Consider the following 16,824-nt stretch of genomic DNA (forward strand, 5'->3'; position numbering starts at 1 on the left):
TAACAATGTGTTCCTTGTTGGTGTAAAAAAAAAAAAGTTTAAAGGCTATTTAACCCCTTAACGCCAGCCATACAGCTATATAAGTTCCTGCACACACCCCGTGGCATTTTTTAGGTGCAACTTTTTTTAAATTTTTTTTAATCTGCCTGTTTTGAGTATTCACCCAAAAGTTTGCATAATCCGGGATTAGCACCCAATTTATCATTTGAGACTTTTTAAAAGTAGCACAAGGTCTGGTCAGTAGCAGGTGAATAAGCTTGTGCAATTTTTGCAACTTTTTCCATGACTTTTTGCTTAGATACATTCACTTCTGGCAGTGTTTCTATCCTAAGCATATATAAATTTATCTTTGGTAAACCTAAGTAAAAATAGAAATTTACCATACACTCCAAAAATGAAAATTTTGCCCTGGGCACCGTGGTCAAGAAAGTGTTAAAATATCTTGCAACAAAAACTGTTGCCTGTTTCAAGAGTTGTAATCCTGTAATATAAATACAGGCTGTAACTGATGAGTGCAAATTAGGTGAAGAAATGTATTTGTGTGTATTTTAAATTGCATCTGTCCACCAGTTCTAAGCTCCTGAAACCACGGCTTTATTTTTCCAAAAACTTTTTAGGGGGTCTATAAGTGTCAAAGATGCAGTCCCCATTCTGTTGTGCCCCTGAGTTGCTAAGCCTCCTCATGTGATGTCACCTAATCCACAATCAGGACACGCATGCAGAATATTCACATGGGCTGGCAGGTTTACCCTGTTTGTCAAATTATGTAAAGACTGTGACATCACATGAGGAAGCCAAAAGTGCCAAGGGACTATGAAGAATTCCCTCATGGACCCCCTAAAAAGCCAGAATAAAAGGGTAATTACTGCTACCAACAGCCTTCTATACAGCATCGGGACATGCCAACCTATAAAAGTGTGACAGGTGACAGATGCAGTACCAAGTAGACAATGAAACATAAAAATAAAGCCAATGTCTTCACTAGTTATTAAAATAATTTTATTAATATACAAAATGGAAGATGTTGCCTTTATTAAGATGTTCAAAACACTGCAGCCCTTTAGTGCATTTATTTGTATGGCTTAAAGTACTTAAAATTAAATCCCCCAAAACGCCAAGAGTCTCTAAGCCTTATTGTGCTGGCATGACTGTTAGTTTATACTTTCTGTAATCATCTAACACGACAATGACTTTAGAAGACAGATTGGATAGGAACATGCAATTTCCCTAGTACTGTCACCAGAAATAATACAATAAAACACTGGATCGATTTTAAAAAAATATTAAACATGAACATAGTGTTAAAGACAAACCATCCCTGAGGTATTTCTGTGGTCACTGCTGGTGTGTGCTCCAGAGCAGTCCAGGAGCCCATTGCATGAAAATGACATATGGTATACTTATTATTGCATTATTCACATACAGTGAACTGGCAGGCATGTTCTATTGTTCTTCGTGGCTTAAAATGAATTGATGAAGTTTAGATAGGCATTCAGGAAACCAGTGGGATCCTCCAGTTGAGGGTAAGTGACTGATGTGATCATCCAGCACAGTAAACGTTGACTGGGGAATAAGTTTCCTGTATGAAAAAGAAAAGCTTTTGGCTTTATAATCTTTATAACCCGAACTTTCCACAAATACCAGCCTCATGTCTATATGTGTTGCTGCCATAGCAGCCATTAGATCAGAATGAAGGCCACGAGCATTATTGGTCTCATTGCGGGTTCGTATCCATAAAGATCCAAACTTCAGGATGAATAGAGGAAAGCGCCACTGATCTGGCAGCGTCCCTGCTGACAAGTACACTTTAATAAGTGGCAGGATGATGCAGATAGGGCATTTGTCGTGCTAAGATAGGTTACAAATCTACAAAGTGCGTAGGCTGTAATATTAAAGAAGTTTTCTAGAAGAAAAGAATTGACAGTCCATCCACAGAATAGGCTATCAATACCTGTTCATTTCAGTGCCTGCACTAAAGGGATAACAAAGCCAGAAGCAGTTAGCTCTGTTCCCTGTGTTGCTGTGGAACCCTGATGTACTGCAGCCTAAACTCCTATTGAAGTGAATAGAAGCCAAGGCTGCCCTGTCACCAGTGCCAAAGCCACTGCTTCTGTTCTGTTCTCACAGCAGTGCGCAACAACAGTGATTTTCAGGAAGAACGGGTGAACGGCAAACCTTAACATTGGAACTATCCCATGGATAGGCCATCAATACTATTCCTTTTTGGATAAACTCTGTAAAGTGGTGCCATATTGATATGTCATAAGTTGTGGTTGTACAGGTCCAGCTGCGGAACCCCGCACGAAATCACTAGAAAAAAGGGGACAGAAACAGTTGGCCAAAGTTTATGGCTTTATGTATCGCTCCTATTTTTCAATGGTGTCTGATCTTTACATGCATAGCCTTCATTCTACAATCAGTCTTAGCATCCAGACCCCTCAACAATCACAACTATTTCATTCAGAAACAGATCTCTCTCTCTCTGCTCTCTACTATCCCTCTCCTATTACAAACAACCATACATTCTTTCTCTCCCAAACACATTTATCATACAGTTTTGACTTGTGTTTACAGGTATAAATAGAAGCTGTATATCATGTGATTTATAACTAAAATGTATGTTAGACTTGCTGTATTGATCTCCAAGAATTCAGGATGGGGATTGACTGGATCCAGTGGTCCATAAATTAAATGTACTATGGGTAGAGAACATACTATGTAATGTTAATAGTTTTGTCTTTTTTTCTCTGATGTCACATTTAGGAAATATCAATATATAAACATTGTAAGATGAAGTTAAAATCTGTAGAGCTACTTATGATAACACTTCTCTACTGTCATGGCCGGCTATATCTTCAGCTGCCATCTAGTAGAGGACAGTAAGGGAGCAGTCACAAATTTGTAGTGACAGAGCTGCGGTGATTCAAAGAGTTTCCCCTCTGCCGGCATGATATTGACACTTCATGCCAGGCGGGGAACACATACATTCATTTCCTTCCCCATGCGTAACGTCCGCAAATTTGCGGACATGTGAATGCCCCCTAAGAATCTCTAGAGAAACCCATTTTAGGTATAAAATATTTGGGCAACTACAGAATTATATAAGATTTATGTTACGTTTTTTTGCCTGGAGCTCAAATGCTGCATGAAGGTCGGGTGTAGATGCCATAATATGTACCCTGAAATATGCCCATATTACGGCTGTCTGAAAGATGCAAAGGGGTGGCCACTTTATAGTAAAATAGTTTCAGTGCTACAATATTAGTAACAGTACTCACTGCAGTTACTGACAGCAGCTCCCTGTGTACCTTAGAGCTAAAATCAGACTCCCCTCATCCAGGCTGTGCTTGTCCTGCTCTGTGGTGAGTCTGTCCATAAGATGTAGAGAAGACTCGGTAAAACTGGATTCCGCCACGGCGCTGGGACTCCTCCAAGGAGCTTGATAAAGGCGGCAGCACGCCACCGAAACACATTGCTCAATTAAACCAGCTACTCACAATAATAATCCTTTCTGGCTTCGGATAATTACATTTCTTGAGTCCAGCGCCGTGGCTAATCCAGTTTTACCGAGTCTTCTCTACATGTTTATGCGGCCGATGGCATTGTGACGGGAGCCACTGACCGCAACTTGACAGCCTAGCTGCGGACTCTCCACTATTAAAGTCTATCTAGTGTTGTGCCTACAGCTTGCACAACACCATAAGGTTAGTTGTTTTTCAACCCTTATTCCTACATCCCTTTTTTATATACAATACTGCACCATAAGCGCACCCTCTCTCTTTCTCCTCTTTTTTCCGTTTATACTCTGTCCATAAGATGGCCGACATGGAGGATCATGTGACCCTTACTCCAAATCCAACAAGTAGTAAGGAACATATTAGGGGGTTGTCTGGGGAGCATAAGGAGGCTGAAGCCTTCTGCTCCCCCAGCTTACTTACTGTGATTCCACATCACAGATGTAAGCCTTCCGAGATGTGAAGGGGCAGGTGTATATACCGATCAGCATGTGTGGGTAAAACCACGCTTACGAGTAATGTCCAATAACTATTGGAAGTCGCTTGCAAGCGTGGTTTTAACCACACATGCTGATCGGGATATACACCCACCAACACCATGTCACGGAAGGCTTAGAGTACATTCTTGACATGGAATCACAGTACGTAAGCCATTAAGCAGAAAGCTTCAGCCGTCAACCCCTTTAATGGGTAAATAACAAACAAACTAAAATACTACAGCTAATCAGATATCTATGTAAATATAGCAATAGGGTTATGTTCACACACAGTATTTTGGGGACCTTTTTTAAGCCGTGAAAAGAATTGACAAAAAACATAAATAAAAAATTTGCAGGTTTTTTTTTTTTTTTTTTTTTTTTTTTTGTCTTTTTTTGCTTTTGGTCATTTATTGCAGCTGGTTAAATCTCAAAATATGGCACAAATTAATGTGCAGGCTATAGTACCTTTTTTTATTTTGCTGAAAAGACGTAAAATATTTTTCTGCTTAGATAATAGGAGTGATCAAAAAATACAGTACTGGTATGAGTCATATGTATTCATCTAGTGATGAATTGGGAACACCATGAATATAAAATTCCTCTATTTATTCCCTTTGGCTCCTACTCCGAAGTTTTCCAGAGGATGGAATGTGTTTAGACCGATAGTCTGCTAATTCATTATTATGCACACTGTTGCTTTCAAGCATTTTGCCTTGTTTTTTTATTATTTACACTGGGGACACTCAAGGTTTAAAGCACAGAGAGTTTGTGAGATCCTTACACAGATGGACACTAATTTCTCCCAAGGGAATAGGGAGATCGTCTTTGATGGACACTCAACCACACCAATGAGAGGACTGTTTTGAAGTGATGGACATTGTGAAACACCAATAAGGTGTATTTGTAAATTGAACACTTGTGTATAAAAATGTTGTATTTGCACTTAGTCACTGAGCTTGAAAAAGACCGCGTGAGACAGTCGAAACGTCGCTTTACTTTGCTGTTCTGCACTGTTATGGAGTAAATTGCACGTTACTTTGAAAAATTGGAAGTACTGTTGGAATTCGTTTGAATATTTGCACTGATCAGTGGTTGGGATCCTCTGGCTGGCACCGATCTATATTTTCAGCTCCGAGCTGTGCTGCCTACTATCCTTGTTACTGCCTTCAAAGTGAGAGACAGACAGCTGTTTTTTGCATAGACATCAGACAGCCATCATTCATTGGTAAGGAGGGAGGGGGGATTAGAGTGCTCAGCTCATTAAATTACTTATATGAGTCCTATATATTACTAGCACACTCCTATTAGCCAAGCAGAGTAATATTTTTGTGTCATTGAGATAACAAGAATGCTATGCCTCTAGTATATTGTCCTTACATATCGGCAGCATAATCAGATGGCAGATCTGTTCTAGCACAAATCTACTATACCTGCTTTATAATTAGAGGAATTTCCTTATTGGTTATCTATTCTCAATCTTCTGCTTCAGGTCCTGTCATATCCCACAATACATTGCAGTTTTGTACTGGAAACAGGTTATCAGATTTCTGAAGATGCATAAGCCTGGAGAGACAGAAATGGCTGCACATGGTACCCATGGTTGATACGAAAACTTGTTCAGCTACATTAAAAAACCAACATCAGAAGTTGGTATATAATTTGATCAAACTATATTGCCTCATGTACCATGTGCAGGTCTCTGATACACATGAGTCCCTAACCAAATAACACTGTGCCAGTCAGCAAACGCCAACCCTGCAAAGCGTGCGCAAGCAGGCAAGGGAGGCCACGGAATGGCCCTGCAACTCCAATGTTACAGGTCCAAAAACCGAAGGACCCCCCCCCCCCCCCCCCCCCAAACCGTAGGTGCGATGTGCAGCCATTTCTGTCTCTCCAGATTTCTGAAGATGTATCATTGAAACTTTTAATAGCATAATGGCTTTTAGGGTTTGTACTCACAAGGAACCGATGTATTGGCCAAAGCACCCACCCAGCGTTCTCTGTACTTTCTGCGCTGGTTTATATACTGTAAAATACTAAGAACCAAATTAAGGTTATAAAATACTATACTGTGCAACCGTTTAGTAAAGGATAAAGAAAACTATGACTAGGTTATGTTAAAACTAGATGGGTGTGTTTAAATCATAGTATCAAAAGGAATGTGGTAGATGAGGTAAACTTTGTGCAAAGTAGTGTCTTTATTTACAGTGTTTCTCAAATATATATACATTATTTAGTGCAATACTGCACCAATAGTATCATACAGCATTCAGTCCAAATACACTGGTGGTAGTAACACTTGCCACAGAGGAGAACATCTGGTCCCTTTGTCAATAGCTAGAGACGGGGAACATCAGAATCACAGTAACCCATCTGCTTTACCTTTTTTGCATGATATGAGAACCTTGGAATAGGGACACTGCATGAGGTTCTGCTGAATTCACTAAGGGACCAGATGTTTTCAACTGTGGCTAGTGTAACTACCAACAGTGTATTCGGACTGAATGCTGTATGATACTATTGGTACAGTATTGCACTAGATGGTTTATATGTTGCAGTGAAAAGATAGATCAAATCCTGGGAAATTAAATTTGATAAAGTCCCGGGAAATAAAAATGGCCAAGCCGTTCCACCATTTCCCTGAAAAAAGTCAGGAATTTGATCAAATCCTTTACCCCTTTCAAGGAAATGATGGAATGGAATTCTATCATTTCCCCCCAGCAACATACAAATTTCTTACTGCCTATCGGGAGGTCCACTGCAGAAGGCAAAAGGTCCTGGACAGGGAGCAGAGAGGCAGAGGCAGATGGGTGGAAAGGGAGCAGAACAGCGGCATTTCCCACTTGCAACATATAAGTTCCTTACTGCCTGTCAGAACGCCCTGTGCAGAAGGTCCTGGATAGGGAGCAGAGAGGCAGAGGCAGATGGGCGGACAGGGAGCAGAGTTGCAGCATTTCCCCCCCTGCAACATACAAGTACCTTACTGCTTGTCGGGAGGTCTGGTGCAGAAGGTCCTGGACGGGAAGCAGAGAGGTGGAGGCGGAGGCAGACAGGTGGACATAGAGCAGAGCGGCGGCTTACACACACGATTGTGAGTGGCACTGGAAGGCAGAAGGCACGCACCAGACCTCCCGACAGGCAGTAAGGAACTTTTATGTCGCTGGGGGGAAATGATAGAATTCCATTCCATTATTCTGTTGGTCAAATCCCTGACTTTCTTCAGGGAAATGATTGAACAGCTTGGCCATTTCATCATTTCCCAGGATTTGATCAAATCCCTGATTCTATCATTTCACTGCTATATATATATATATATATATATATATATATATATATATATATATATATGTGTGTGTGTGTGTGTGTGTGTGTGTGTTAGAAACACTGTAAACAAGGACAAACACTACTTTGCATGAAGTTTCCATCTACCACATTCCTTTTAATACTATGGATTCTATGAAAACTAATGACTTACAAACCGTTATTTTGTGAATAAGTAAGTTTAAATCATGCTTCCTTACTTCTAAAAAAATTTCTCCAGAGAGAGATCTTGGCGGATACCCTAACTGCAAAATTGATACACCCCACCAACTTAATATACAGACCAGGTCCCAAACACTTTCAACTCTGAGATGTCAACACCCTAAAGAGTGAAACTGGCCATTGGGCAACTCAACCTTTGATTTGATTATACTTTTCCAGAAGTCATTCCAGAGGAGTAAGCAATACAGATTAATTTTGTGCATATTGCGCCTTGTGTGACCGGCTTTGGTAAGGTGGTGATAAAAGAGATGTGTTGTCCTATGCCAACCCAGTGCAAGCTAGATTATACTTTACCTGTCTACTACTAGATTGCCATCATTAGTCCTGAGAGCAGTCCACATATCCCAGTATTCTGTTTCTGATGGCTGTGTAAAAGGACCAAACACTTCACTGATTCTGCCAATACAAAATCAATAAATTGTGTTCAGACAGATATATGTTCTGATTATTATAATTCCTTTAAAAAATGTAAATATAATTGTTTCTATAGAAACAGTTACATGTTTGCCATTTTTAACCCAGGATTGTATTACCTGATAAAAAATGTACTATGCAGAGTGTAAAGGCCCTATTCCACGGAACGATTATAGACCGTATTCGGCCGATATCGGCCGCTACGGACAGTAATCGTCCCGTGGAATAGAGTGCAACGATCAGCCGACATCGTTCATGTCGGCTGATCGTTGCAGTCGCTTGTTTTTCAACATGTTGAAAAACAAGCGACTGATATAGCAGCGATCTGCTGACGTCGCTCCGTTGAATAGGAGCATCGGCAGCAGACGCTGCTGTATCCTATGGGCTGCCCGGACGATCAGCGATCACCCGGGCAGCCCCCCGCAGCTCCCCGCCGCCCCCTCCCGCTGAGAGCGCTCGTTTGTTTCTCTTAACGACCAGTGTAATAGGCCCTTAAGAGTAATGGTGGTTTTACACGGAAAGATGTATTGTTCGAATTTGCATGATAACGTCGAATTGGAACGATAATCGTACGTGTAAATGCAGCGAACGATCAAAAAATCATTCATTTTGATCTTTCAACAAGTTCTCAAATCGTCGTTGATCGTTCGCAAAAAATTCGCAGATCGTTCAGTGTAAACAGTCTTTCAACGATTTCCCATATGTGTGAGATAGGCTTAAGCGATCGCAAAAAGAATATTCCGTACGATGTATCGTTCCGTCTAAACACCGATCGTTATAAAAAAAAATTGTTCATTCAAAATCGTTAATCGTGCCATTGGGCGAATTATCGCTCCGTGTAAAACCACCATAAGAAGAGAATGCAGTAGTACAAGTAGTATAAGAAGCATGAGGAAAGCAACTAGAAAGGGAGATGTGGAGTAACTGCAGCATTCATTCCACTCTCAGCCCCTAAATACATGTTTGTATTATATAAATCTATAAATGGTAATAATAATATTACTCACCCTTTGCTAAAGAAGTAAAAATTCATCAGCCTAGTAAGTACCGGTGAAAAAATTCCACCATCTTTCAGCAGCTGTTGGTAGGCAAAGAAGTGATTTGCTATAATGCAAGTCTGTGTAAGCTCAACGTTACTGTAGAAGTATTGTGATCTTTTGATGCCCTTCCAAAATTATTTTAAGATCTAAGTCTGACTACTGAAGTAAAACATAGTATGAGGCATAATCAAAGTATAATTAACCAACCTTCTGAATTAATCTGGGATAGTGAGTCTCTGGGAAGATTCCTGCAAATAAATTAAATATAACAGTTACCTTCCTGTCCTCTTGCCATGTTATGAAATACCTGCATACATATGTAAGAAAGAGACCCTATATATTAGTTACTAGAAGATAGTAGACAGGGAATCCATCAGCTCTATTTCCTGCTAAGAGCGGCAGATACTGCTGGTTAGCTGTTAGGGCATAATAGCAAACTGTACTTTTCTGGAGCTGATGGTGGCTGCCAAACTTTACTTTTTCTTTTATTTTTATTACTTAGATAAGTATCATTACTGTGGAGTTAAACTGCTTAAGTGTCATGGCCTGTCACATCCCCTCATTCCTCCTCATCCCAGACCCTCCTTGAGTGGTGTACAGAACCCTGAATGTCAGTCAAGAAGGTGCTGAGAGGTGAGGACAAGTAGCGAGACATGCCAAGCTGTGACACTTGACACTTATCTAAGAAATAAGGTGATTTTATAAGTATAATTAACACAATCAGCTCCACTTAGCAGCAGATAGAGCCGATCACAATGTCATGTTGCAAAAAGCTCCATAGTCTTGCTGCTCTTACAGTAGAGAATCCCTGTCTGTAATAATGGTTAACCTTCTTTCCTCTAGACGTAGAGGAAACACTTGTCAGGTTACAAGTTATAAAAAGATCACTAGAAAAATCACTATACTGTTTCTTCATATTTTGTACATTGTGATCTGCTCGACGCCTGAGACATCTTTTTTCTAATAATAATATTTATTTGTAGAGCGCCAACAGATTCTGCAGCACTTTTTTTTATACACACAGTACAGAGGTTACATTTACATGTCGCTGGAGCTTACAGACTACAACTGGGGGTGACACTAAACTAAATAGCCCCAAGCTTGATAACCTGTCCTGGTACTGTACCCACTCATTCCCTTAATGACCTTGGTCACCCTCCTTTGCACCCGCTCCAGTTCAGCTGTGTCCTTCTTATATACCGGTGCCCAAAACTGTGATTTTTATAGAGGGAAAACTATGAGCATCTATATATCTTTTTTGATGCATCCCATGAATTTATTAGCCTTGGCAAGCACTGTCTGGCACTAATCACTGAAGTTAAGTTTACTGTCCACCAATGCACCCAAGTGCACCAAGTCAGGGATTTGGTAGTAGTTTGCCCAGTGTTTTTGTACATAATTGTACATTTTGGCCCAGATGTACTAACCTTCATGCTGTACTTTCCTGTACAGTGCTTCAATGTAGGTTCTGACTGTGAGTGAAGCAGGAGCAGCTCTCTGCTACACTGTGCAGCAACCATCTCCCTCAATCCCCACCCCACAACTGGTGAACGCTGGCCACAGTGCCCTCTACAGCCTAAACAGTCAGGTGTCAAATCCTTTTATATTTGCCTACATATCTAAAAGCCTTTGCAAGTCATGCAGTCATCCAACCACTAAGTGCCAGTATTTTAGTTACAAACTGACCCAGGACACGCTAAGGCATATATAAATATATATAGCGGAGATATGTACATTATTGACATAAGAGCCACCAATGTCCACCTAACAATGTTGCTCAGTCGTCTAGCAGGACTGGCCTAGGAGTATCAAATCTAATCTCTGCAAACACTATGTTACCTCCATTGGAGAGACACAAGCTTCCGATGTTAATATGCCCTTGCCTTTTATGTTCATACCTAAGGAAAAAAATGTAAGCAAGTTGTAATATCTAGATACAAACAAGAAAGAAAGATCTGTGGGCACTAATATGTACTTTGTAACCCAATATTAAATCTAATCTAACAAAATTCTAGAAAAGGATCTAAAACACTGAACAGAAAAATATGACAAGGACTAACAAGTAATGTTTTCCATTTAAAAATATATTGCTATTGTTTTGGAGCAATACATGTCCCAAAACCTGTAACCAAGTGCTGCCAGACTGTCTCAGCCAGCACAAGATGCAGCCTACCATTAGATACACTGTTCCAGAGTTAGTCCCGGACTCTCCTTTACTAGGCCACTGCTGTGACAGCATAGCACCAGCACTTGGTTACTAAGTAGTAATTTGAGGGCATTCAGAGCATCAAAACTTTAGCTAAAGGTTGAATATTTGTCACCTAAACAAACAAACAAAAAAGAATCGGATCCACCTGCAGAAGACATAAGACATTTACATGCAAATATGGAGGAAACAGTACTGACCTATAGAGCAATTCCTGGGCAACAGTATCTCCATAATCGTGGGAAAGTAAGTTCACTTTTTGATCTATCAAGCCAAGGTGACTGATCATAGCTTCTACAATACTGGCCTGCTCAAAGACGGAATAGCGGTGGAATCTCTGCAAAATTTATTTTATTTTTGAAACTGTGGCACAGAGCATCATCAGGAAAAAAAAATCATAATAAATGTAGGATCATAGTGGAGAAAAGGCGTCCGTCTGTTCAGGGCCGTATTAATAGCTGCTGCTGCCCTAGGCACTAAACCTAAAGACGCCCCAGCTTCACTCACCAATTAGCATCATGGAGCATGGTTTCGGCCACATGCATTTCTCTACATGTAGAAACATTGTCTGAATGACATTTTTCATGTTTTTTTACTGCTTAAAACATAAACAAATTTCACCACAGGATTGGTAGATTGGTAGGTAATAGCTCTAGGTATCACATTTAACATCGCCACACCAGACCTGACCAATATCACCATACCAGCTGCGGGGGGGCTGCTCAGGTGATCGCTGATCATCCGGGCAGCCCATAGGATATAGCGGCGATCTGCTGCCGCCACTCATTTTACATGGAGCGACGACAGTGGATTGTTGCTATATAAGTCATTTGTCTTTCAACATGTTGAAAGACAAATGACTTCAACGATCAGCCGACATGAACGATGTCGGATGATAGTTGCCTCCTATTCCAGGGGATGATTATCGTCTGTAATGGCCGATATCGGCCGAATACGGCCAATAATCGTTCCGTGGAATAGGGCCTTTATGTAAGCCAAAATAAAGTTGTCCACACTTCACATTCAACAGGCAGATACTGTCTGAGTACTACACAGCTAACGGATAAACTGCTGTACTTACTGGCTTGTCACTAAAACCAAAGCCTATAAAGTCCAGAGCAATCACTCTTTGGAATCTTTGTGTTAGCCCTTCCCAGACCTACAAAAAGAATACAATATAATACAAACACTGCGAAATACATAAAAGAGATTTATGAAAACACAAGGGCCAGCAACAAACTGGAAAAAGCAGCCCTGTAATCTTGCTTATTGTGGGTTCACATCTGCATTTGAATCTGCTCCTCTATTATGTTTTTCTGTTGCATTTGCGGAGAAATGTAAATAGACTGATCAGTCCCAGTTTACTTCAATAGGTTTTTATTCAGATCAGTTTGCATTGCTTGTGCTCCGTTTTCATCCAGTCAGTTTTTTTGAACGGACAAAAAAAAAGTTTGTGATTGCATAAATTTTCTATCTGTCCCAAGAAAACAAACCATAAACAGAGAGTACGCATCCACTTTCTTTTTAATTAAAGTCAATGATGACGGATGTAAACGCTTTACCCTTACATCTGTTTATTTCTGTTTTTCTGTTGCCTAAAGATGTGAGGCAGATGTGAGCCTAGCTTTAGGGCCCTATTCCACCGGACAATTATCGTTCGCATAATTGTTAACGATTAACAATCTCAGACGACCGCTATTGCAAAAGACCTAAAAAACGTTCACTCATTTCCATGGAACGATAATCGTTACTTATGATCATATTTGCGATCGTTTTTTCTTCGCTATTGCGTTCGTATCTACTGGGAACGACCGAACGACGTCTTATTCAATGTGAATGATTTGCGAACGTTTGCGAACGAGCAACGATAAAAATAGGTCCAGGTCTTATAAAGCGATCAACGATTTCTCGTTCGGTCGTTAATCGTTAACTGCATTTCAACTGAACGATTATCGTTTAAATTCGAACGATTTAACGATAATCTGAACGATAATCGTTCGGTGGAATAGGGCCCTTAGTCTGGTGCATGAACTGTTCTGATAAACATCCAGGGGTAGAATGCAAACTCTCAGAGGTGGTTTTATAGCTCACATTTGTACACAACTAGTCAATTTTAGTAAGGAAATTATGAATTATGATTTCTCCATGCACAAAAATGTCTATATTGTGTACTACTTAACTTCATACAAGACACTTATGAACTTAAAGCGACTCTGTGCCCACAATCTGACCCCCCAAACCACTTGTACCTTCGGATAGCTGCTTTTAATCCAAGATCTGTCCTGGGTCCGTTCGGCAGGTGAAGCAGTTATTGTCCTAAAAAAATACTTTTAGGGTGCCTTCACACCTACCAACTCTGCAGCAGATTTTCTGCTGCGGATCCGCAGCGGATTTGACTAAATGAATGAACACAGCATTAAATCCGCACTGTAAAATCCGCTGCGGATACGGTGTGTGTGAAAGCACCCTTAAACTTAAAGCCTGTGCCAAACGGGAGTATCTGTGCCCTAACTTTGCGCCACCCCTCCGTCCCTCCTCCCCACCCTCTTCATCATTAGAAAAGCCACTCAAACATTTTTTCCATGCTGAACATTGCACAGGTCCTTAACGATCCAGCCCATGTGCCGGGCTGCCACAGGTGGGGAATAGTAGGCAATCTGCCTGGAGCATTCCTAATGATGAGGAGGGTGGGGAGGAGGGACAGAGAGGTTGTGCAAAGTTAGGGCACAGATACGCCCGTTTGGCACAGGGCTTCAAGTTTAAAAGTATTTTTTTAGGACAATAACTGCATCACCTGCCAAACGGACCCCAGGACAGATCTTGGATTAAAGCAGCTATCTGAAGGTACAAGTGGTTTGGGGGGTCAGATTGTGGGTACAGAGTCGCTTTAAGAGATATTCAATTAACAGACAATACCTTATACCAGTCATAGCTTGATGTTGGAAAACCATGTAAAATAATCACCACATCTGAGCTTCCTACAGCTCCCCAAGATTCTAAAAAGAAAAAAATATAGATAGATAGATAGATAGATAGATAGATAGATAGAGCGAGCATTGGTTGGAGTAACAATGTAATGCGTACAAATCTTTATTAATAGTCTGTTATGTGTAAACACTCTCTCCTAGTACGTAGGTAAGGAAGGTTAGTGATATATGGCAATGCTTCAACTAAATCATGTGACCAAAATATTTCTGTGACTTGTCAGCGACAGACATTTGCAATTTGGAAAAAAGCTAAATCACAGAGAAGTCGCAAGCAGGTCACAGTTGCATACGACTTGCATTGATGTCAGTGGTGACATGTGGCGAAAAAAGGAATTAAAAATTTATTTTTTGCAACTGTTGCAATGCAGTAGCAATATGTTGCATGTCACTAAGATAAAGTGCACATTGCAGTGCAAGGCTATGTTCACACTATGTAAGCTACCTAGTAATCACGGATGTTGTTACAACGGCTGTGATTACTAAGTAGCTTGTGTAGTGCTGCCTTCTATGGAATCCCAGCCAGAGTGTATACACTGCGGCCAGGATCCCTAGCGGCGCCGCAAAAAACCGACATGTCAGTTTTCTGTGGCCGCTATTCCATGGATAGCGGCCACAGGAAACCCTGTCAGTTCTCAAAATGGAGCGTGCGGGTCCGGCTGCACACTCCATTGTGTGCAGCACAGAGTTTAGTGGCGGTGAAGATCATCCAGCCGATACTGCAGTACCGACCAGGATTTTCTTCTCAGACAACGGCCACTCCATGACCCGTCCGGGTCACGGAATGGCCGGTGTCTTACCACGTGTGAACATAGCCGAACACTGCAATCTTTATGTCATCTGACCAAAGTAGCCATGAAGGCCTAGCCTATCTGTGGGCAAAACAATATACAATGTTGGTCAAATGTCCACAAAATGGTCCTATACCCTGTTGCTATACAGTCTGGTAAAATATGAGTTATTATAAAATGCTTTTAAAGGGCACCTCTTAAGAGCCACCATTGTGCAATTATCGGTGCCTTGATTATTGAACCTAAGTGTACCTGTCGTTTCAAGAAACTTTTGACATGTCACAGACATGCAGAAATGGAGAGTTCAACAGCATCCACATCCACAGATGCTGTTGAACTCTCCGTTTCTGCATACTACTACTACAGGTAGTGGACACTGCCTGCATCTCAGCTTGCATCCCATCTGTATACACCAAGGTATCTGTGGTGCTGCTGAACTCTCCATTTCTTTGTTATGTCAAAAGAGACATGTCAAAAGTTTTGATCAGTCCACATCACGAGTGTTCAGACCCGCACCAATCGGGAGAACGAGTGGGGAGAGCACCGTGCTGCAGCACGCCCTCTCCCGGCTCTGTGTAAGACAAAAGAGTTGGGCTCCAAAGAGTTCCATTACAAGCATGGCTCTTTTTTCTAACAAAGAGCCAGGAGAGGACATGGTGCAGAGTGTCTTCTCTGGCTCGTTCTCACGATTGGTACAGGTCTGAACACTCAGACCCGGACTGATAAACCTTTTAACATGTGAATGTACAACTATTACAAAACAAGACTTCTATTCAACCTGATTAAAGCTGCCAAGCAGATTCTAGTGACACCATCTGTTCCTCTGACATCTTCTCTGTTATGTAAGTATGTAAATGTGCTAATCTGGTGCACTTGGGACTGAGCCAGTGCCCCCAGTGCACCAATATCCCTGCCACTGCCAGACTTGATTCTGAAAAAGGTGCGTCACTAAGGGGCAGGGATACAAGTGCACTTGGGGCGCTGGGTCAGTCTCCAGTGCACCAAATTAGCACATTTACATAATTACATAACTAAGAAGATCTCAAAAAACAGGTGGCGCTCAGAGGAACAGACAGTGCCTTTAGAATCTGCTTCGTTTGTTATACCTAGTGGCATATTTGTTTCCCAAAGCCAAGGACATGGTAGAATTCCTTTCTTGGTTTTCCTAATCCCTGTACACTGGAATCTGATCCCATCTTTGGCTCTAAACATACATCTCATGCACAGTGCCTTACAATAAATTATTAGGTAGGGAAAATAGTAAATATAAGGAATTTAATTAGAATTAGAATTAATATAATAGATCTAATACCTCTATAAAAGATCCGTTGTTCTTGGTACGTGAAAAATGCACCAGTGGACCTCCATGTAAAGAGGGCTGGGTGAGAGGTTAGGTGGAGGAATGTGCAGGTACACAGCAAGCAGAGGAACTGTTATCAGCCCCCACCTGAATCCACCATTCCTTCATCCTGCAACACATACAGAAATACATTACTTATACTGGAAGTAATACAGACATGTACTAGCAGCTACAAAAATGGCTCCAATCCTTGCCTCAAAGACAGGAAAGGATACTTACTGTATGTGCATATGTGTATATGATACAGTCCAGCATCAAATTGAACAGTCTTCCCAGCTAACAATGCAGTATACACATGGCAACTACATAAATGGATTTACAGTAAAGAGGAGATAGTGTCATTCACAACCATTGGACATCTATAGCTCCAGAAGGTAAGAACCCCCATAGATGCTAAAGATTATTACTTTATTTTAGCAATGGAAGGTATGCGAAAACCGTCTGCTTTGGGCCAAAGATGTGGGTGTGTGCCAAATAGGAATGATGGATGGG

General features: G+C 41.1%; 1 pseudogene; it reads right to left on the minus strand.

Moving 5' to 3' along the window:
* Nucleotides 1-1,365: 1,365 nt before the first annotated feature.
* LOC138775565 (mesoderm-specific transcript homolog protein-like) lies at nucleotides 1,366-16,440 on the minus strand (annotated as a pseudogene).
* Nucleotides 16,441-16,824: the final 384 nt, after the last annotated feature.

This window comes from Dendropsophus ebraccatus, unplaced genomic scaffold, assembly GCF_027789765.1.
Source record: "Dendropsophus ebraccatus isolate aDenEbr1 unplaced genomic scaffold, aDenEbr1.pat pat_scaffold_1766_ctg1, whole genome shotgun sequence".
NCBI classification, from domain to species: domain Eukaryota; kingdom Metazoa; phylum Chordata; class Amphibia; order Anura; family Hylidae; genus Dendropsophus; species Dendropsophus ebraccatus.